General features: G+C 42.6%; 1 protein-coding gene across 4 annotated transcripts in view; it reads right to left on the bottom strand.

The window, feature by feature from the left end:
• Window positions 1–24,351, bottom strand: part of LOC124554776 (protein O-linked-mannose beta-1,2-N-acetylglucosaminyltransferase 1-like) — a 1,050,404-nt gene that overhangs the window by 81,499 nt on the left and 944,554 nt on the right. For all 4 annotated transcript variants that reach the window (XM_047128420.1, XM_047128423.1, XM_047128421.1 and 1 more), the window contains one exon: window positions 20,100–20,170. The gene's annotated coding sequence lies outside the window, so the exon portion shown is untranslated. The remainder of the gene's footprint in view (window positions 1–20,099; window positions 20,171–24,351) is intronic.

Genomic DNA, 24,351 nt, shown 5'->3' with positions numbered 1-24,351 from the left:
AACGCAACCATGACATATGCTGTTACCTTGATGAAGAGCTCGTGGGGAAGTGAACCGACAGAAAGTACTTGAGTTCTGATTGGGAACGCGCCAAATGGCTTATTTTAATTTATTGATAATAACTAAATTAATCTTCAGATACAGTCTAAAATGGCATAGCAAAGCCTCGCAGTACTGCATTGTTATGACATATAAGAACATTATTTTATAGTTAATTTTATGCAAACAATTGTGCGACCCATTCTTGAGTACAGTTCGAGTGTTTGGGATCTGCCGGATTAAAGAAATACAGCCAAACAATTCAGAGGCGTGCTGCTAGAATTTTTACCGCTAAGTTCGAACAGCACGCAAGTATTACGGAGATGGTTCGTGAACTCAAACGAGAATCTTTGGAGGGAAGACGACGCTCTTTCCGCGAGGCACTATTGCGGAAATTTAGAGAACCGGCACTTGAGGCCGACTGCACAATGATTCTATTGCTGCCAATGTATATTTCACGCAAGGACCACGAAGATGAGAAATTAGGGCTCGTACGCAGGCTTTTAGAAAATGGTTTTCCCCTCGTTCTATTGGCGAATGGAACAGGAAAGGAAATTAGTAATGATAAGTGGTATCCTGCGCCATACACTGTACGGTGTCTTGCGGAGTATGTATGTAGATGTAAACACATGAATCATTTCGTGCGTCATCTGCAGTGTAAGGAATGACGGCCAAAGAATCAGTGTTAAATGCGATGACATGGCGTTAGGAAGCGCGCGGTTAAGCTCGGTCATCCGTGAGCAAAGCAGGTTACATTATGACCTTAGGATTGTTTAATTTTGTTGTTTGTAAAGGAGCTGTTCCCCATGGCATGATCTACCTCCCATTGACTTTTAATGCAAAGACCTTGAAACGCCCTGTAGAAGAACAGAAAAAAAAATGAAGTGATACTGCACGACGATTATCTCCGTTCAGTGAGAGTAAAGGTACCAGTAAAGCCAGTAAGGCAACACATTAACCGCGACTCGTCATTTTACTAAAATACTGAAACAAAACTATTTGAATCCAAACGTATGACCAGCAACATATGAAAACCGGAATTCGAGACAGAATCTCCTACTTCATCACTTAGGCAACGTGAAGTCTCAATGGGCAGCCAAATCAGTGCCATCGCACTTTACATAAAATATGTAAAATCTGATCAATGTTTTTCTTCAGTTTAATGGGAAAATTACTTTTTGAAATACTATCAACTTTTTTATTGTTTTATAATAAAAAATGAATTAAAATATTATAAATGTTCTCGAACATAGTTTTCAGTATCGGTTGTGCGAGATATACAACTACTTGAGGTTTGAAAGATTTCCGAGCACCAAACAATGATTGGACGTATCCTGTACCACGAGGGGCCCTATATCAGTCTGCAGGTTGACAGCAACAGTTCTGTCAGTGGCGGCACGCCTATCTGGTAAAACATCCCCATCCTCGCCTCTGCGCGACTCATTGCCATCGCGGGCCTTGCACCTATCCCGAAGAGAAATGGCGTGTTTCAGTCCGAATTTACAAGGGGAGGCCACGAAGTTCGGATCACGGCTTTACTTCAAACTTTTTGCACTTTCAGTAGTCCATTAGGACAACTACTTACGCAATTTCGAGAAAATCGCGAGAGAAGTTTTACGCGTTGAATATGTACTGGCGCGTTGGGACTCTGAGTACGAGGTGGCGGCGGTCAAGTGGCAGAATGACTTTAGGCAACGGCGAGACAGGACGCTTTGTTTGCGTCCCGCCTGTCGCAGTTCGTAGTAATAGACGGCAAATCATCGAGTAAAACTGAAGTGATATCAGGTGTTCCCCAGGGAAGCGTCCTGGGTTGGTTGGTTGGTTGGTTGGTTGGTTTGGGGAAGGAGACCAGACAGCGTGGTCATCGGTCTCATCGGATTAGGGAAGGATGGGGAAGGAAGTCGGCCGTGCCCTTTCAGAGGAACCATCCCGGCATTTGCCTGGAGTGATTTAGGGAAATCACGGAAAACTTAAATCAGGATGGCCGGACGCGGGATTGAACCGTCGTCCTTCCGAATGCGAGTCCAGTGTCTAACCACTGCGCCACCTCGCTCGGTGGAAGCGTCCTGGGACCTCTGCTGTTCCTGATCTATATAAATGACCTGGGTGACAATCTGAGCAGTTCTCTTAGGTTGTTGGCAGATGATGCTAAGTTGTAGGGGACTGATGACCTCAGAAGTTAAGTCCCATAGTGCTCAGAGCCATTTGAACCATTTTGAACCTAATCTTCCTTCCTTCCTTCCTTCCCCTTGTCAGAGCCAAATCTCCGTGCACGAGCTGATGTACAGCGTGGTAGGCGATGCAAAAAATGTCTGACTTTCGTGGGGACGTTTTTCACTTATTCAGGCAAAATGATGTGTGTTTAATCGAAAAAGTCATTTTTCTTAAAATAAAAGCTGTGCTGAATTTTGAGGTTCTCGTGAAGCATTCTGAGGGTTATATATATGTTTATTTATTTATATTTTTTATATTTCAAGGTTATGACTAGGTCATAATCGAATCTCTCTGTTTTACCCGCAAATTGAATCTCACTGCTCTAGAACATTGCGCAGTTCAAGCAATGGCGAATCGCGGGTGTAACTGTGGAGTTGCTACACGATCATTGGTCTGATTAGCTCCCATTTCTTGGTGTCCAGCCGAGTGGAAGATTCAGTTCTTTTCGGCCATTTACCTATCGTTTTCTCGAGGTTTCACGGTCTTAGGTATCTCCGCACTTCGCAGCGCCGGGCGAAGACGACTCGATCAGTCTTAGAAATACTGTGCGAAAGAATGGAAGCACCAATTCAGCTGTACACATGAAAATACATCTCTCACGAAGAATTTTTCGAATTTCTGGAGAACAAATTCCACCCAATCAGTTTCAATCGCAACAGAGTTTCCTGTTGCTCAAACGTTTCTCTTGTTAACAGAAACGGGGCACTTTTTGTGAGTGCGCAAAGACTTGACGAGTAGTGACATTTGTAGGCAGTCTTCCCCAGTTGCCGGCTGCAGTGGCCGAGCTGTTGTAGGCGCTTCAGTCTGGAACCGCACGACCGTTACGGGCGCAGGTTCGGCTCCTGCCTAGGGCATGGATGTGTTGATGTCTTTAGGTTAGTTAGGTTTAAATAGTTCTAAGTTCTGGGGGACTGATGACCTCAGATGTTAAGTTCCATAGTGCTCAGAGCCATTTTGAATCTTCCCCAGTTTCGTCAAAAGTTACGTCTCGGTTGATTAGAGAAAACGGTCCAGTCTTTCAGAGTGCGTTGCAACGTCCACCAGCCCTCCTGGAAGGAACGAAAAATTCTGACTCAAACATCAGTTAGAGCGTTCCGTGAAATATATGAGAGAATATCTCAGAGTCATGTCATCCACTATGGTTATTAAAGACCGCATTAAGATTCCATTTGCAAGTTCAACAAAAGCAATAATGACGGATGAATTTGTGATGAATTCGTACGAGCTGAACACACAGTGGTACAGTGCCTCCATCATAGGCTCGCAGTCAATGAAGAGATGATCTGTTTAAGTGTGCGTGGTTTGTTCGGAGTGGTAAAGACTGAATAGGAGAGATAAATGAGTCAGAATAATGCTAAAAAATTCTAAATCTGCAGATTACAAGAGAACGTGATACTCGGTTATGACCAACAGCACTGCGTCATTGAAAACCTGGCAAAAGGGGAAAATGCAAAGAAATACAGCTGAACCTCTAGCTTTTGCTCACTGATGTCAGTACTTGGCGACGAAATGATAATCTCAGAATGTGCTAAGAGTCCCAGAGCCGAAGTTGCTGAAGAGTGCTAGCAGTTCCTGCTTGGTACGCATTACAAAACCAAAGTCTGTGCAGTTATGCCCTGCCGTAAGAGCGAGTTAAAGCAGCACTCCAGCAAGGTCTGTAGTGACGAGCAACAGAGAGGACCACAGTTACATTCGGTGGATAACACTTTACGTGCCAACAACCTGAAGATTGGTGCGGAAATTTGTGGGAATGAAAGAAGAATCAGTTTCCTCGTGAGGCGCCATGTGCCGGAGTAGTAGTGTTTTGGGTCGAAGTTGTGCACTGCGGTTGGTCGATTGCCCTGCATTGTGCGCAGATAATAACATAACACCGTCATGAATAATAATTACACTTGGTGTTACTAAACAAATATCTTTATATTTTGGTATTGGCAATCTCTTCATTTAAAACTTTTTTGTAGTTGGGCAGTCCGTGCCATTTCTGTCTATCTACTCCATAGCCCAGTATCATTCATATTTTTCTCTTTTTTCTATATTTCTTTTCTTTCTATTTCTTTCTTTTCCTATAAATATTAGTAAAATTAAGTAGCTCTGGTTTTACAAGCTGTCTAGTAAACTATTTATAAAATACGAGAAAGTGTACTTAATGTGCAGGATGGTAATAGTTAAACTTTCGCTACCTGAGCTAGTGTAACCATAAAACTATTTGCCGTATTGATACCAATCTGTACAGAAAGATGTTCAGACTGTGGGCTACAGGATATGCGATGTTAGTAGTGTTTGTGTCATGATTTGTCGTTAGGCGCCGGGACTGGTACGGCGACGTTGGGTTGAAACACAAGCATCAGTGTGCGTTTAAGTTGTAGACAGTCAACGTGAGTCTGGACAAGGTGAGGAGGGATTTACTCATAAGGCGGTTTTACCAAAGCAAGAGCGACAGTGCTGCTATATTCCCGAGTATCGACTCATGAAAGGAATACGGAGGGGTCCTCTTCCCGCACCGTGGTTGAAGAACACGATTCGGAAGTTCAAATTAATTGGCGATTTCGGAATTGTTTCAGGGATAGGGCAACGGCCAATTTCGCCACAAATTGTTGAAGAAGTTACTGCTGTCATTGCTGAGAATGTTGGACGCAGCCGGCCGGAGTGGCCGTACGGTTCTAGGCGCTACAGTCTGGAGCCGAGCGACCGCTACGGTCGCAGGTTCGAATCCTGCCTCGGGCATGGATGTGTGTGATGTCCTTAGGTTAGTTAGGTTTAATTAGTTCTAAGTTCTAGGCGACTTATGACCTAAGAAGTTAAGTCGCATAGTGCTCAGAGCCATTTGAACCATTTTTTGTTGGACGCAGTGTGCGATCTTCAAGTAGTGTACGAGCTGTGCCATGACAGCTGAACATTCCATGGTTCACTATTCGGAAAGTACAGCGAACAATTGTGAAATTGTATATGTAGTGTGGTTCCAGTCTGTTGTGGATGGTCGTCACAATGAGCAACGTTTGTAACCGGCAACGTAAACATGGAACAGAATTAACAACGGTTACCTTTCATGTGAAAATTAAAATGGGTTTCATTCAATGGTTTATTCGTTATTTCTCTTCCGCACGTCCTTACAAATGTTTCCACAATGTTTCATTGTCCTACGATCACTCGTTTTTAATGTAGGCCCTCCGAAGTAGCGAAAGTTTAATTATAATCACCCTGTGTATTGCAGATCGTAATAATAAAAAAATAATAATAACAATAATAATTGTGAAATAACGCCTGCATTAGTTTCTAGGAAGTGTAAAAACAGCAATTAATGAAATAAAATAAATGCCATGGGCTTTGAAAATGACGTAACGCGTGTATAAGAAAATATTTGCACTAGCAACGATTAAAGCCTTCACAGTGGGCGACGGTAATCTATGGAGACGTAAGTGTTACGGACACTTAAAAAAGGAAGAGCAAATCCATGTGGGAGGTTGTGCATGCCACATGATTCATTACAGCTGTGGGAAAAGAGAACAGATATAGTCTATTTCCACCTTTATGCAAGTAGCAAAAAGTCTTCATTCTTCTTATGGTTGTGTTAAGGTAGAATACTGTGTTAAAATAACTATTTTTTATGTAGTCAAATCTGAACATTTCTAAAACGCACAAACAACCAAATGTTCGTGAATTTATTTGAACTGCAGAGAGCAGAACATGTAAAAAAAAGTAAAAAACTATGTAACCACTGAGATTTCCGCAGTCACTTTTGAAATACTGCCCGGAAGCGTCTGTTTTGGGGACGAGGAGCGGAGAGTAGTTCTTTGACAATACCAGTCGGCGCCCGAAGAACCTAAAACAGTCGGCTCCTGGTAATGATGCAAAAAATTCATGTACAGAGAAGTTAGAAAAGAAGAACGAGAGCCACTAAACTCTCCGAAAGCAGTACACGAAACAAAAATTACGGAGCTTTTACACCGTGTCTTGAAAAGGAACACTAAATATGTGTGAGTAACTCAAAATGAAGTTCCTTGCTGAGCCGTACGTATGCGATGCACGCACTGACTGATGACGCGACTTTCACTTGCGACTGTTCAACAAAATCACACTCCAGTGGTTCTATAATAATCGAAATTCCTTGATTGACATACATTTTCCAACACCGTTTCTCTGTAAATATTCGATGGGTTACATTGCAATCAGTTAAACCCATCTGATTGCCTACGGAACCGTCGAATAGTGAACACATTAATATATTTAATATGAAATGCGCTTCCGCTATTATTGAAAGGTATTTCCTGCTGATATAAAACAGTGTGTGCTTCTTCGGCATCACTGGGAAGCAAGACTTTTGTGTGTTACGCGGCGATTAAACCTAAAACGCCGCGGCGGTCACATTCATTGAGCATCAGAATTACTTTATCTTATTCCATTAAATTTGGACGTGTCCCGGTAAGAGCAATACGATGTCTACTAAGTAAACAAAAAGGCAACAGATCAGCTGGACCCTTGAATTTTGAAAACAGTTATCCTCTTACAAATACAAAAAAATAACACAGAATACCTACACGTCCTGTCGTGGACAGTGTTTTGTCACTGGGGATTTTAGAATACATATTTGTGGAAAACGGAAAACTGATACTTCTAAGGCGCGACGTATTTGCACAGGGAACTGCCAGAGGGCACTAGTTCAAAGCATCTTGCTGCGGGCGAAGTACGAAAGATATTGAGCATGAAAAGATTTAGTTCATAACCGTATTTCACAATATGAAAGACTGGTTTTCGAATATCATTTTGGGTTAGGATGGCAACGAAGAACAAAATAACTGCAATTAACTGAATTTAAGTGATATCGTTCTGTGGGCTTGTAGGGGACTGGATGGTCTTTCAGAAGAATTGGCCTTGAAGTTAGATATGAGTTGTCAGATGTGATCAGTGTTGGTGGCGGAAGGGAGGTAAGCATGCTCATTGCACAGGCTACGGACGGTAACGGTTTGCAGATGCACACCTGAGTCGCGGCATCAGGCGAAAAGCCATTGTCGATCGCATGGCGATCGCAGCACAAATTAGGATCAATGTCTGCACATGAATTGGTACGCAACAAGAAGCACGTGGAACCATATGGTAAAACTATGTTAAGAGCATGCGTGCCGTTTGCGAGGTATTTTCTCACTCTTGACTACCCCGTAGTTCACCTCCCATGGTCTAGTGACCGATGAAACTAGAGGTATCAATGGAACAAACATGTGTTTAATGATGAAAGAAGATTTTGTCTCGGCATCATGAAGCTCATTTGCGAGAGCACCATCTATAAGCAAGCGCAAGCTACCGCCGTGTGTCAAGCAGCAGAGTACAGGACCAACTCCGGACATCATGGTGTGGCCTACTATGACGAAACACCTTTGATTATTATTGTTGAAGGGACGACAAAGAGTGCAGAATACACTCAGAGCATCATGCTAAAGTGCTAGGGAGATGTGCTCTCCCTGAAGTATAATTTCCGCGCACACATTTCTCGCCGGCCGCGGTGGTCTAGCGGTTCTAGGCGCGCAGTCCGGAACCGCGCGACTGCTACGGTCGCAGGTACGAATCCTGCCTCGGGCATGGATGTGTGTGATGTCCTTAGGTTAGTTAGGTTTAAGTAGTTCTAAGTTCTAGGGGACTGATGACCACAGTAGTTAAGTCCCATAGCGCTCAGAGCCATTTGAACCATTTTTGAACACATTTCTCGGTTTGCTCGACAAATTATCCAAGATATTCGTCAAATGTTCTGACCAGTGCTATGAGCAATCCATCTTCAGACTAAGCATGTGTAGGATCTGACAGTATAGCGTCTGGTATTGTCTGATTTGATCTACTTTACCAACCACATCCCTTCACCATGTGCGACAACAAATGGATATAACATAGCAGACTGTCTACCAAGATGATATTCAGCACTTCTGTGGTGGTATTTACATACATCTGAGAACTGCACTGAAGCTACAGGAGGTTGTACAAGAAAATTAAATTGTTGTGCAACACGTCTTCCCATAGGTATATGGCCCCGCGATTATTGTATGATATTAAAAAAGAATTTCATTCATGTTGGGTTATTACGTAAGTGATTTCATTTTGCACTAGCGTATAATTTAAAAAAATATGTCTAATTATTCAATTATTTTTGAATGGGAGTCAAAATTAACACCGCAAAGCACACCCATAAATAGCTTGATGCACTCTCTCTTTTGTTAATTTACATTTTATATGAACATTTAAACAACTATAATTTCATACTTTTTGATGGTGTTAGTGGAGGTGATTTGACATTTCTTTCCCCCAACCTGCCAATGAACTGGCAAGCGTTTAACTATGTGTGGACGACTGATTTAATGCATTTATGTTGTATGAATAAGTATGGAATGAAAGGAGGGAAATAATGTTCAAATGTGTGTAAAGTCCTAAGGGACCAATCTGCTGGGATCATCGGTCCCTAGACTTACACACCGCTTAAACTAACTTATGCTAAGAACAACACACACACCCATGCCCGAGGGAGGACTCGAACCTCCGGCGGGAGGGACCGCGCAATCACTGACATGGCGCCTCAAACCACGCGGCCACTCCGCGCGGCGGGGAAATAATAAAACTTCGTGTCGGCACATGGTCTATTCCCCTCAGACAGAACCAAGGACGCTGTGAAAGTCAGCATTCCGTCTAATGGGCAGATCACCTAGGACACCATCTTATGCCCTACCATCATAAACCCGCAAGAGGTTAAATATATACTGCCGGCCAGTTTGGCATAAACTGCTGTCGAGGTACTGTTCCCTGCCTCTTTCCTCCTAATATCATTCAAATTTTGATAATGAATACGTTTTCCGCCACTAGGATTCGAACAAGCTACTTGTGGATACATTAGAACCATGTTACAGCCGTTGGAAACTAGCTCACGGCATCATGTTTTAATTTTACACTTACTGAAACATCGACATAGTTTTGTATGACATTTTTGCTCCAATTTGTAAGTAGCTCTGTTTGCCTAGTTTCACACTTTGTTGTTTTAAGTGCGAACTTATTTATCACCCAGTGACAAACAAGCTGTGAAAACGATCACTTGGCTGGTTTCAAAGTCATAAGATATCCTACAGAGTGACGATGTAGTAAATCGATTTTAAAATTGCTATAGGAAGACATAATTTTGGTTCATATAAAATCTAAAATCTTGCAAATCATTACATTTTGTGTTAAGCAAAACAAACTGGCTACTAAATTAGTAAGAAACTGTTGTTTTCTAGGAAAAATACTTAAAAAATTAGAGAACATCAATGTTGTAATATTCATTAGCGAGATCTCTAGTGGTAACCATATCATTACAATGGTATGGTTGCTGTAAGAGGGAACCCAGGTTAATTGTGCGCTGCAGCTACGTACAGACGTTGGGTCTTGCATGAATCTGTGGTGGTCAGAAAGCTGTAACATTTATAAGTGCACAAGTACTAGTGGAATACGGCAATGAAGATAAAATAGTCACAGAACACAGATTTAAGTTGGTGAGTCTAATTTCTGCTATAAATAGAGATTAAATATACACTACTGGCCATTAAAATTGCTACACCACGAAGATGACGTCCTACAGACGCAAAATTTAACCGACAGGAAGGAGATGCTGTGATATGCAAATGATTAGCTTTTCAGAGCATTCACACAAGGCTAGCGCCGGTGGCGACACCTACAACAGACATGAGGAAAGTTTCAAACCGATTTCTCATGCACAAACAGCAGTTGACCAGCGTTGCCTGGTGAAACTTTGTTGTGGTGCCTCGTGTAAGGAAGAGAAATGCGTACCATCACGTTTCCGACTTTGATAAAGGTCGGATTGTAGCCTATCGCGATTGCGGTTTATCGTATCGCGACATTGCTGCTCGCGTTCGTCGAGATCCAATGATTGTTAGCAGAATATGGAGTCGGTGGGTTCAGGAGGGTAATACGGAACGCCGTGGTGGATCCCAACGGCCTTGTATCACTAGCAGTCGAGATGACAGGTATCTTATCTGCATGGCTGTAACGGATCGTGCAGCCACGTCTCGATCCCTGAGTCAACAGATGGGGACGTTTGCAAGACAACAACCATCTGCACGAACAGTTCGACGACGTTTGCAGCAGCATGGACTATTAGCTCGGAGACCATGGCTGCGGTTACCCTTGACGCTGCATCACAGACACGAGCGACGGCGATGGTGTACTCAACGACGAACCTGGGTGTACGAATGGCAAAACGTCATTTTTGCGGATGAATCCAGGTTCTGTTTACAGCATCACGATGGTCACATCCGTGTTTGGCGACATCACGGTGAACGCACATTGGAAGCGTGTATTCGTCATCGCTATACTGGCGTATCAGCCAGCGTGATAGTATGGGGTGCCATTGGTTACACGTCTCGGTCACCTCTCGTTCGCATTGACGGCACTTTGAACAGTGGACGTTAAATTTCAGACGTGTTACGACCCGTCGCTCTACCCTTCATTCGATCCCTGAGAAACTCTACATTTCAGAAGGATAATGCACGACCGCATGTTGTGGATCCTGTAAGGGGCTTTCTGGATACAGAAAATGTTCGACTGGTGCCCTGGCCAGCACATTCTCCAGATCTCTCACCAATTGAAAACGTCTGGTCAATGGTGGCTGAGCAACTGGCTCGTCACAATACGCCAGGCACTACTCTTGATGAACTATGGTATCGTGTAGAAGCTGCTTGGGCAGCTGTACCTGTACACGCCATCCAAGCTCTGTTTGACTCAATGCCCGGGCGTATCAAGGCCGTTATTACGGCCAGAGGTGGTTGTTCTGGGTACTGATTTCTCAGGTTCTATGCACCCAAATTGCGTGAAAATGTAATCACATGTCAGTTCTAGTATAATATATTTGTCCAATGAATACACATTTATCATCTGCATTTCTTGTTGGTGTAGCAATTTTAATGGCCAGTAGTGTAATTAAACTTTCGCTACTTGAGAGGGCTCCCATGAAAAACAATTTGTGCCGCAATTCCCAAAACCCCAGTTCAGTGTAACCTCCGAATCATGTTCTGCGACCCTGGTGCGGGAAAAGGACCTCTCAGTATTCCTTCAGTGCGTCGATACTCGTGAAGAGCAGCAGCACTATTGCTCTTGTTTTGCTAAAACAGTTTAAAAGTAAAGCCCTCCTACCTTGTCTGGACCAGTGTTGACTCTCTGCAACTGTAACCCACACTGATGCTCGTGTTTCAACCCTACGTGGGCCTGCCAGAACCGACATTTAATGGCAACGCACGACACTACTAACAGTGCAAATCAGGGCCGGCGCAAGCCCAAGTACCGCCCCCTCCCCCCCGGCCACCAATTTTTTTTTCTTTTACAAACCGTTTGTGGAATTTTATTTAAACAAATCTGCAGGAAATGTCAGCAATCAATCGCAATTTTTGTTTTTACTTTTCAGATCTACCTACGTTTCGGCCACTGAGTGGCCTGTCTCAAAGCTTTTAATATGTACTTACATCTAAACCTTCATGTTGACAGTTACGTTCAGCATGACGGTATGGATGTAAACATAACTCAAAGCATTGAGAATAGCCCGAAATCTATGTAGATCTGGGAAATAAAAACAGAAATTGCGACTGATTGGTGACGTTCTCTACAGATTTGTACAAAACAGTCGCTGGGCACCAGCTCAAAAATTGAGTCAAATCAGATTCAATTTGCTTTAAATGTTCAGAAATGTAAAGTTGTGCGCTTCACAAAACGAAAAAATGTAGTATCTTATGTCTATAATATCAGTAGTCACACTTGTAACCAGTCACCACCTACAAATACCTAGGTGTAACACTTTGTAGGAATATGAAATGGAATAATCACATAGACTCAGTCATGGGTAAAGCAGGTGGTAGTCCTTGGTTTATTGGTAGAATACTGGCAAAGTGTAATCAGTCTACAAAGGAGATCGCTGGCAAATCACTTGTGCGACCCATTCTGAAATATTGTTCAGGCATGTGGGACTCGTACCAAATAGGACTAGCAGGGGATATTGAACATATACAGAGAAGGTTAGCATGAATGGTCACAGGTTCGTTTGATGCGTGGGAGAGCATCACAGAGATGCTGAAGAAACTGTACTGGCAGACTCTGTAAGATAGACGTAAACTATCCTGGGAAACCCTACTTACAAAGTTTCAAGAACTGGCTTTAAATGATAACTCTAGGAATATACTAAAACCCCTACATATAGCTCACATAGGAATAGTGACGACAAGATTAGATTAATTACAGCACACACAGATGCACTTAAAAATAATTCTTACCGCGCTCAGTACGCGAATGGAGCAGGAAGAAATCGTAATAACTGGTACAGCGGGATGTACCCTCTGCCACACACTTCACAATGGTTTTCAGAGTATAGATGTAGGTGTAGATGTGGAGTGGCTGCGAGTAACTAACTTTTAACTAGTTAAATTGGAATCATGGTGTTCTCGCGCTTGCATGAATTTCAGGAACTACATCTTATTCAACTCAAAAAATGTTCAAATGTGTGTGAAATCTTATGGGACTTAACTGCTAAGTCCATCAGTCCCTAAGCTTACGCACTACTTAACCTAAATTATCCTAAGGACAAACACACACAACCATGCCCGAGGGAGGACTCGAACCTCCGGCGGGACCAGCCACACGGTCCATGACTGCAGCGCCTAAGACCGCTCGGCCAATCCCGCGCGGAATGAACTTACAGTTAACGTAAATAAAAAATTTTCAATGATTGTGAACAGATAATGTATTCAACGGAAAACAAAATATATTTACAATTTAACGATAATTAAGTTTGAACAATAATATTTACAATAACTATTTAATGTTGAACAAAATAAGAAACAACGCAGTAAATAACCAGGACACTGATCATAATATAAAAATTTAAGAAAATACGAGACAAATCGAACCTTCCTGGCTTTTGCTTGTGCAAACTCTTTCACAAGATCTGTGTAATTTAAGTCCTCTGGAAGCTCGCGCTCAATCGATATTGTTGCAAGATCATTCAAACGAGTTTGGCTCATCGTTGATCGGAGGTATGTCTTCATCAATTTCAGTTTTGAGAAACTCCTCTCTCCACTGGCAACTGTCAATGGGAGTGTTAGGAAAACTCTCAGAGCAATAGTAACATTAGGGCAAAAATTATGTCTTCCTATAAACTTCAGAGCCTCTTTTGGACCTATTCCAGGTTTCAACAATGTTGAAAGCAATTTTAGTTCTTCCCTCAACTCCAGTGCATCAATGTCGCTTGACTCATGATCTTGCAAAATCGCTGCGAGGTTTCTACACTTTGAGTCCAGGCTGTCAGGAGGCGCATTCTTCAGCACGCCGATGTCGTGGAGAAAATCAAAATAATCACAATGAGATTTCAGTTGATTGACTCTCTCATCCGAAGATGTGGTTACTATATCTAATAGATAATAGTAGAATTCAATCTTGTAACGTTTTGTTGTGTCATCTATTGTCTTATCCCTTCCTTCATAGGTAAAGTGGGCTTCTTACTTCGTCGCCGGGAAACACTTATCCGTGGTAACTTTAGATCTTCTAGCTCTAATTTTGTAGCCAATTCTTTGGAATCCGTCAAGAAAGAGATAAACTTTTCTTCTGTTCTGTAGGTCACAAAATATGCTTTCGTTTTTTCAAGCATTTCCACGGCCTCAGAAACATTTATGTCAATGGTCTGGAGGGTCTTCCTGGCGACACTGATGTGAAACAGAACGTCGTACCAGATTACCAGAGAAGTGAGAAAGGTGTAATTTTTTATTTGATTCGCAAGTGACATTGCTTCGTGAGCGGTCATGCCATCGAATTCTTCTGATACCTGAACCAGTGCATCATAAACGCCTCCAATTTGAAACCTCAGGGGAGTAAGTGCATCGGTGCGACTTTCCCACCTAGTATCACTCAGTAGCTTCAGCGACAGGTTAGGCAGATACTTCTTCGAGACATCTCAACGTCGAACGGAGGACGAGAAGAAGTCATACAAGCGTTTCACTGTCGAAAACATGGAAACAGCATATTTAGAAGACAAAGCGGCAGCGTTTACAACAAGATTCAATGAGTGACAGCTGCATGGTACATAAAATGCTCTCTTGTTCATGTCTGAAATTCTTTTCTGGAGACCAGACTTCTTTCCATTCATGTTTGCTCCATTGTCGTATCCTTGCCCTCTCATACTACACAATAGGATTTTTTTATCTTCCAAGAACTTGAGTACGACCTGCGTCAAAGTGGAGTTTGAAGTATCGGGCACTGGAAGAAATCGCAGCAAATGCTCCCGAATTCGGACATAGTATACCCCGTCGAGTCTTGTCTCCTGGACGAAACGTACCACAACTGTCATCTACTCAACTTTTGAAATATCTGGTGTGCAGTCCAGAATTATACTATAATACTTTATAGATTTCATCATTAATAGAATGTTGTCGATTATAGATGATCCAATAAGACGAATTATTTCAGTCTGTGTTTCTTTTTCAAGATAATGTTTACCCTTGTTCTCACCTTGCTTTGTTCTGTGCAGATGCTCCATCATCACAGTGTCGAACTTTTCGAATAATTCAACGAGTTTCAAGAAGTTTCCGTTGTCAGGCTGAAAGAGTGTATCTGCACTTCCTCTCAAAGGCAGACATTGCCGACCCAGGAAATGAATTATTGCTATTAAGCGCTCAAGAACATTTTTCCAATGTTCGCTTTCAGTATTCAGAAGCCTCTGATGATGGGCGTCGACAGTTCGTGACTTTTCAGTCCCTCGGAAAACACGATCCACTTTTTATGTGAATTCAAATGTTCGGTAGACTTTCCGTGACTTTCGAGATACGAAGGAAGGTGCCGCCAGTCGCTTGTAGCGTTCTTTGCAATTTTTTATGCAGATGACGAAAAAAGTTTGCAACAAAAGCAAAACACAGCATCCTTGTTCTTTGAGTACACCAAGCAATGTCTATCTGCTTCTTCTAAATTCTTCAAAGAATTGCTGTAATGCACAGGGCTGAAACGCCGGTTGTCCGCGTTTTTTAGGACATTCTTCAGCTCCCATAATGCGCTCGGGAGGACCTCGCATGACCAAAGTCGTTCGAATGCAGTCGATAATAATTTCCGGCCATCTTCCGGGATCAGAGTCAATTGTGTCGTTCAGTTTAGGCTCGCCTTCAATCCCTTCTCCGGTGGTGAGTACCTCGGCTGATGTTCCTCCGGTATCTTCCGAATCGGGTCGCCTAATTTCAGTTCTGCCTGATGTTTCAATCTCGGAGCTTTCGTCACAAAGCAGGTCTTGAGTCCAGACGAGGTCTGTTTAACATGTTGTGGATGGCCCACCGTCAGCATTGCTACTGTATGCGGTGGTCGCAGTACTGTGTTCGTCAACTTTCTGGTCATGTCCTGAAGATAAAGATGTAGCTGCAGTAGCTCCACTAGTTTTTGTACTTTCAGGATCTATTTTTCCACCTACGTCACTGCTAGGTCGTTCTCTCTTTGGCTTGAAATATCGTTGTAATGCATCCTTTTGCTTCTTATCGTTATCTTCCTTCAGCGTCCGTCTTTTCCTATATTCACTGCCAGACAGTCTTTTTCTACCGTCGGTCTGTTTCGATCCAGCCTGTAAAGAACGATTACGTTAAACTAACTGTTGATGTCGGTGTACTAACTTTATTTGCAACACACTTCGCTGACAATATCCTGATATTCCACTGCACGTAAACGGAAAATTATATTACTGTAAGATACACTGTTCAGGAGATGAAATCATAAGAATTGAGCAGCGTGAAATTGAATTTCAGGCGGAATTTCACTACAGACGCAGGTGAAACGGTCAAAGAGTGGGGCGGAAGACAATGGAGAGAGGAAGAATAAGGAGATGGAGTAACATAACAATGTAATAAATACACACTCGTACATCGACGGGTACTAATACTAGTCGAAATTTATTAACTCACTGCACTGCAGTTGTTCATTTCAAAGAACTGACACTCGACATCTGTCGTAATTTCCATGTGTCACTTCTTTCCTGTCTGATTATGGAATAAGGGGTAAGAAATTAGTCATCGCCGTATAAGCTCACAGTAAGTATGTGACCGATGATATGGATAAATGTATTATCAGGCAGCAATTTCTATGGCATTACGAACAATAGGATGAAATACGAACTTTGCTAAAACTGTACAACTTTTGTCCAACAGAAATGAGTTTCAGAGCTAGCAAGGAAACCCTTAGAAGCAATGTTCTGTCTATGGATTTTCGTTTTAGAAGGTGTCAAAATTAATGTTTTGTTTTGTGCGGACGAGAGGGCATTGTTGCTTAAATACCATACTTTCTCAGGTTTTCATCAGAATCAAAGCGACCGGTAGTTTACTAAGATGAGACATGGATTCACATGCATTATGCAGCAAATAAATGTTAGAAAAGTGATAGTGTGCGATTAGTATTGTGAAAAAAAGTGCCAGTCAGAGTTTAATTGTTGTTCATGCAGGGAGAGACAGGTGTTTCATGGCTCAAAAACTAAAACGTCCCACTATCACTCAGAAACGGATAGCAAAAATGTTCAAAAATACGTCGAAACCCAACTTATGCCAGGCTTATTAGCAGTGTCTTTATCCCTTGTAATTACTCGCAGCGTATTTACCCATTCGGAATGCTTCTATCAATTGTAGGTGTTGACATGTAATGTTCTATCTTTTTTTCCCATGATGCGGGAAGAATAAAACACTCGGAAACTGCCATTGAAGGGCTTAGCAAAATTGCTTCCGGCTTAAGATGTAACCGCAGTATCGAACATTGCATTCGAATTTCCAAATTAGATTTCGTCTTCTGCAAAATAAGTTGTGAGTAAATGCACGGCGCGTAACAGGCTGGCAGCGCTCCACTCATAAGATACTGGCGTGTACGCCAAACTGTTTCCCCCTCTCTGTTCCTCCGGTGTAAACACGACGGTGCTGCCACAGTGGCGAGGAAGAAATTAGTCCTCCTCCCTCCCCTTGTTCAACAGGGGCGCCCGGCAGGTAGTCAAGGCGCCATGCCACAGTTCCCGAAGCCACTCCCTCCGAGGTTTGGTTTCGAATCCCCTCTTGGGCATAAATATTGAGTTTGTCCCAAAAAAAAAAAAAAAAAAAAAACGCGGGGGGGGGGGGGGGGAGGGGGGTTGGGCGGGCGGCAGATTTGCCGACCCTCATTAAAGTGCCTCCCCGTGTGGCCGCACGTTTCGCACGTGCCTTGCGCCGGCCCTGGTGCAAATCCGTCAGAACACGGTCTCAACATCATTCCTATAAAACTGGGTATCATTACAGTAAGTAGCTTTCCATCTCCACTGGCTCAATTAGCGAATGTTTAACTATAACCACCCTGTACATTGCCATCAACAAGATGGCAGTGCTGCATAGATTCGCCTGGAAGGGATTTATAATTCTCATGGAGAGATCAATGGGGCTGCACAGCTCATTGCCACGAGTATACAGAGCGAACGATCTCTGAGATTTCAGTTAAGTGCTCGTACTCCAGAACTATGTTCTCCCTATCAATTTCATCCGTCTCGTTGCTTCCTTCCTCTCCCGTCGTCCCTCATATGTCATTATCCACAATTACAACTCCCGCACCTTCTATCCCTCCACCGACGTGCCCCAAGGATCTGTCCTTTCCCCTCTCCTCTATGTCCTGTACACTGCTGATATGCCCAAACCTCCCCCGCCTCTTCATCTCCTCCAATTTGCTGATGACACTGTCTTCCTAGCCCATTATCCTACCCTTCAATGGTCCCAACGTACCCCCCCCCCCCCCCCCCCCCCCAAGCCCACCGTGACCAGTTCACCACTTGGTGCAACCAGCGGTTCCTTCGTATCAACCCCTCCAAGACCCAGGCCATCATCATAGACAGCACTACCTGCTCCTTCATCTCCATGATTTCTACCTAATCATTTATGACTGTCCTATCCACATCACTCCTACCCCCAAATACCTTGGCCTCACCCTCGACCGCCACCTCACCTGGATTCCCCATCTCCGTACAATCCAACACAAAGCCCACAACAGACTCTGCCTCCTGAAACTTCTGTCTGGCTGGACATTGGGACTGCATCCTTCCACCATCCTTCACACCTACAAATCCTTGATCCACCCCATACTTTGTTATGCCAGTGTTGCTTGCATTTCTATCCCTCCCAGGTTCTATAATGCCCTCCAAATCCACGAGCACCATGCACTCCGTCTCGCCTTCCGTATCTGCCTTCCGTCCCCCACACGCATCCTCTATGACCTCATCCCCTTCCCCTACCTTCTCCTTTTCCTTGAACACATCCACACCCTGTATATTGCCTGCCGACTCGATCCCCCCACCCCCTGGTATCCACATTCCTCTCCACCCCCAGCCTGTTGCTGCGCCTTTATCGTTGTGTCCTGCCCTCTCTCCATCTCCACGCCCTCCACCTCCTTTCCCAACGCAACTTCCAGCACCTACCCCTCCCAGATGATGAACTTCGCCCTGATGTCTACCCCTCCTACCAACTCTAACCCCACCTCCCTCCTGGCTCCTCCTCAGGGCACCCCTCTCCTCCTCTCCCTTCTCCTGAGTGGATTTCCCCTCCTGCATTATGTTCCCTCTTCATCTCCCACCCTGCCTGTCTCCTGTCCCTAGGTGCACCTCCAGCCCCCTTTTTTACCTCTTCCTCCCACCCCTCCAGCCCCTCCCCACCACACTTTCCTCCCCTCTATTTCCCTACCCTCCAGCCTCCAGCCCCTCGGCCAGCAGCGGTTTTTTTATTCTTCATGAGTGCTCCATCATGGGGCAGGGGAATGAAATTACAATAAAGAAAAAAAAAGTAATCGTATCTAATGGATATCTCAGAAAACAATGGTATATTGAAACTTCCTGGCAGATTAAAACTGTCTGCCACATCACGACACGAACCCTGTATCCTGCCTAACGTGACAATGCTCTTACCGCCTGAACTAGCCAGCCGTGGCTCACGACCCGGCATCACTGCTTTACTTCCGCCAATGCTTTTCTCGTACCTTCCAAACCTCACAGATTTCTCGTATGCCTTACTGGACTCGCAGTCCTGGAAGAAAGGCAATAGTGCCAGCCTGGCACACAGTTTTAATCTGCCAGAAAGTTTCAAAAAAGTGTACACTCTGCTGCAGAGTGAAAATTCATTCTGGAAATAATAGCAGAACATACGGCATAATATAATATTCATGTATTTGTGGTAGAAACATAAATATGATCTATTCTTTATTAACTAGCTTCATAATAAACTCCAAATCTAGGAATACATTCCGGTATGTATTTCAAGTGAGAAATTGCATATATGTATAACCACAGTAAGTTCTGAGACAATCACATAAAGAGAAACGGAATATGTAATAAATATGTGGTGCTAGTGTCTCGTCTGTAGAAGACGACGCACTGAATCCTCCAAGCTGCCGAGGTTGCACGTTTGCCAACACATTAATTGTCTAGTCACGTTAATGTGACCATCTGTCAAAAGCCTGAGTAAACTCCTTTTGCAGCGCGGACGGCTGCGAGACGTACAGCAAGAGAATGAGTGAGGTTCTGAAAAATCTCCAAATCTCTTTTTTCTTAGGAAAAATTGCTGGTGAAAGCAGCATGACACTTCTGTTGCACCCGTTATGAGAAATTCGTTTCAGACAACTTATTTCGTCAAAGCTGCTTCATGGTTATACTGATCAAATTCTAAGATTTTTAGAGTTTCATACAGATATTCATAAAACTTAACGATTATTATAATTCATAATATTTATGTTAATGAAAAAGAAATTAGGGTATACCTTAAATAGCTATATACTCTAATGTGAGTTGTTACCCTATACTAGTAAATGTGTTTGTGTAGTCTTACCACTCTTTTGATCATGGTTGCGGAAGGATCTTCGGCGTTGGTACGGCGTATCGCCCCAGGCGGCCAGATGTCTGAAAATAAAATGTCCAGTTATATTCAAAGCTGCTAACGAAATAGTAATATGAAGGTCTGGTTAGTGTTCGCGCATGCTAGAAAAGGGAATATATAGGGTATCCCAGGAGGAATGGTTCAATATTCAGAGGTACGACAGAGAGAATCATTCGATGGAAAAATGTCTAGTAAACACGGGTTTTTAAGAGCTATGAGTACTTGTAGACTAGAACACATGCTTTTCACAGTAGCGAAGAGGAACAAGTGCTCATAGCTCTTAAGAAGTGCACTTTAGAGCCCAAGTCAACGGGACATTTTTTTTCTTGTTTGGTTCATACCACAACCTGTCAAAATATGGAAAGTAAAGAGCTTACAGTAGAAGAGATTTGTTTCACAACATCGAAGATGAAGAAGTGTTCATGGCATGCAATTCAGAGGTCATGTTTACTAGAGTTCTTTGCTTCGAATGACTGCTCCTCTCATATCCCTGAATATTGGGACACCCAATGTTTAGAATCGAATTGCTTATATTGGCAAAGGAAGGAAGGAAAATTAAGGTCTAACATACATTCAACATCATGGTTGTTATGAACTAAGCATTTGCTCATTTCGAGGTGTGCTGGTTGGAAGGTATCGGCCACCGTGACGCCAACACACCCAGTCAGGGCGGAAAAAAGCGCATAACCTTAATACGGATGATCCAGTGCGAACTTTAACATTGTTTCTCACTATATGAGTGTGATTCATTTACAGCTGTAGTATCTCATTCTATGAATCTGATTCCTTTACGGCTGCAGGTTCTCATTCTGTGCTCACATCTACAAATGTCGACGCCTGTATCCAAATGAACACCAAATGAACGGAAATTAGAGTTACCTTATAGAGTGCTTATCGAAAAGAGAGACTGTGAGTGGACTGGGATAGTGTAGCAGTAAGGTAAAATGACTACCTGTCCACACTGTACTGCATCAGTACGGAATAGGATCAGTGCTGTACTTAATGTGACTTCTATCCAATTCCTGTTACTTACATATTGTGGAATACGTTTGTTGTGTGCAGTAGTCGATTCATATACCAGTTTTCGGCTACTAATTGCCAAGGGATCTGAAGCTCCTGATGCAGTACATGATTCGTTTTTACTAACATTACACAATGGGTGATCAGCTCTCGACCCCCGGCAGTTCTTACCTAGGGCTTATGTTTACTGGTGATCTCCTTCCACCCCTCCTTTTATTCAGTTTTATTTCAGTATTTTCAGCTGTTAAGTGTTGCTTCATATTTTTCCCGTATGCCATTGCATGTTTACATACTTCGATATGCAGGTTGGTTAAAGAAGGAAAAAGTCAAAGGTAATTTACATAAAGATTGTAATAAAAGATTGCTAGCACTGTTCTAATTCAAATGGTAAATTCACTCACAAACCCTCAAATATCACGTTTAAAGTGCATTAACCAGCAGCTTCACAATTCTTTGCTTGAGTCCATTTGTCAATACAATGCCCTTTTCGTCGTATTACAAGACTGATGTTATGCACAGTTGCCATATAGTATTCCCCGAAGGTGTTTAATTCTGAAAGGCGTAATTTATTTGTTTCGTGCTAGGCCCATTCTTCGTGCCTTTAAGCAGTGTTTTATTGATATCCGCTTCCCAATTCCATGAGTGCTGCTATTGTTGATTTGTACAACACCATCCTCCCCCTGCCCTTCCCCACCCCTTTAATTTAGGAAGTCCCAGACAGACACCCGTTTTCTAATATACCGCCACTCCAACGATATGGAGACGGACTCAGAGTGTGGCGGAGTTCGTAGTTTGTATGGCTCAGATGTCGCTCGTCGGTAACGGGATGACGGCAGACAGTTCACGTACGACAACTGCCTGACTTTCCTTACCCAGTCTTCGATTTTAGAACTCAGTTGGAGTGTGTGTTGTTGAGTATGATCATTTTGGCTTTCGTTCATCCGCAATGATTCGGAGTCGCATTACTTACAGTCGTAACGTTCGTTCTCTACTGCGGTTTCGGCTATAGACTTCAAGCATCGACACTGGTTTCCACACGATGCGTCGCCAGCCTCAGTGAGGTGGTTATAATAAGTCTTTTCACTTTTAAAATGTGTTTCTCCTACCAAAGTAAATCAGCGATTGTCAGATACCTTCTTCTTAAACACTTAAAGTAACAACGTCTGATGAAATCCTTTCAAGGCATGAAAGACATGAACTTTAGACAGAAAGGAGACATTCAAAAAATGTTTCGTCTCTAGACACATCTCGGAGACTAGAAAAAGCCATAGGGGACCGGGTGGGCCAGTAGTGATTTTTAGTGAAGACCCTGACCTAAAACCTCATGGATCGCCTGATCTATTCTATCATAATAACAGCAGCCTTCACTCCTAATAAATACACTATTACAGGATGGCTGTTTACATCCCCCAGCTTCTTTCGTTGTCTCTGTTTCATGGCGCGACTGTTTTTTTTTGTCAGTTTATCTACAGGTACAAAACTACAAACTACTACGCCTAGTGAATCGAAGTACCTCCCGTCACTCTGTATCTGGGAACAAATGACAATATTGCGTTACATCAAAATCCAGTAAAGTGGAACAATAAAACACAGCAAGCGTCTGGAAAAAGGCACATCTCATTCCCATTTCAAGCAAGGTGTTATGACAGATACGCGTAGCAGTAGGACTACATAGCTGACTTGAAACTGTTGTATAACTATGGACCAGTTTTACGCTAGTATATTCTTGGGAGGTCTTAATTCTCTTCATTGGGGACAGACATGAAATATGCACACAAAGATCTTGTAAAACTCAGTTAGCTCTTTCTGTCAATGATATGAAAAAGACAGTGCACAGTGGCGTCCAAGTAGATGCCTCGTTCCTTGATGTCAAGAAGGCATTCTACGTAGTTCTGCAGGCCTCCTAGCGAACAAATTAAGAGATTAGTGAGGATCGAGCCGGATTTTTGACTGGACGGAGGATTCCTATCAAAGAATCAGCACGGTATACTTAATGGGGGTGAAACCGACAAATGTGAAGGTAATACCCGACGTACACCAGCTGAGTGCTATAGTGTGGTTATTAGCGCGATATGCATAAGTCACTAGTAATACCTGACATTTTCAGAAATGGAGAGATACGATATTATAGATTCATTAATTTTTTTAATTCATTACATTTTTAAATTGTCTAAATAGCAAATAACATGCAATCTGAAAATTTGATAACTATTTTCGGTTGTTCATACAGCCATCTTCAGGTCAATCATGGTAAAGTTTATATTAGCGTATAGAATACGGATGGACCGCTTCGTCTGAATAGCTTGGTACAAGGTCATTTAAGAGAAAATGTCAGAAAAATTCTGGGTTTACCAACGCAATAAAAGGCTGATCCTAAACCATGCTTCATAAACTTGCAGTCAAGTATAAAACACTTACACTCGTCACCAAATTTTACACATGATGTGGTCCATCCGTGTTCTATGCACTGATATACTTTAGCATGATTGATCTGAAGATGGTTGTATGAACAACCGAAACTAGTTATCAAAATTTAATATTGTATATTCTTTGCAACCTACTTATTTTTTAAATCTGTAATGAATTTTTTAAAATTTTAAAAGAATACATAAATGTTTATTAAAGGCATTTTAATTCCGTCTTTGCAACTATATGAAATTACCTGTTTTTGTCACCAAACGAACTTCATTTTATTGAAATAAAACATCGTCAGTGGTCTGTAATGAAGGATATTTACAAACTGCCTTTCCTAGATCGAGAAATAGTTCTCTAAAAAAGATGATTTAGCTTACGATATTTCATGTCTTGTTTTCTCTCACATCAAGAAATGCCGTCTCTTGCACGTTTTTGAGTTATTCCTTCTTTTGGCACGGTTGATTTTGGCCGAATCCCATACTGCTTTGCAGAACTATACATTTCTCGGCGGGAAACGCACCACAATATAACAGCACTAGTGGCTCTTTGTATGTTTCTGGTTACATATGCCTCGAATGTTTTGTGTAGTGTTATCAACTTTACTGCTACTTTTTTCTTTGATCTAGAAATATACTCTTTCTCTATGTTTTGCTGGCTAACGTGGGAAGATCCGTAGGGCTGCTCATGGTGGATGCTGTTGTATATGAGTATGTTACAACGGCAGAAATAGTAATGAAACGCGGGAAGCCTTACATATGATCGACGCTTG

This window comes from Schistocerca americana, chromosome X, assembly GCF_021461395.2.
Source record: "Schistocerca americana isolate TAMUIC-IGC-003095 chromosome X, iqSchAmer2.1, whole genome shotgun sequence".
Taxonomy (NCBI): domain Eukaryota; kingdom Metazoa; phylum Arthropoda; class Insecta; order Orthoptera; family Acrididae; genus Schistocerca; species Schistocerca americana.
This window is presented reverse-complemented; position numbering and strand designations above follow the sequence as displayed.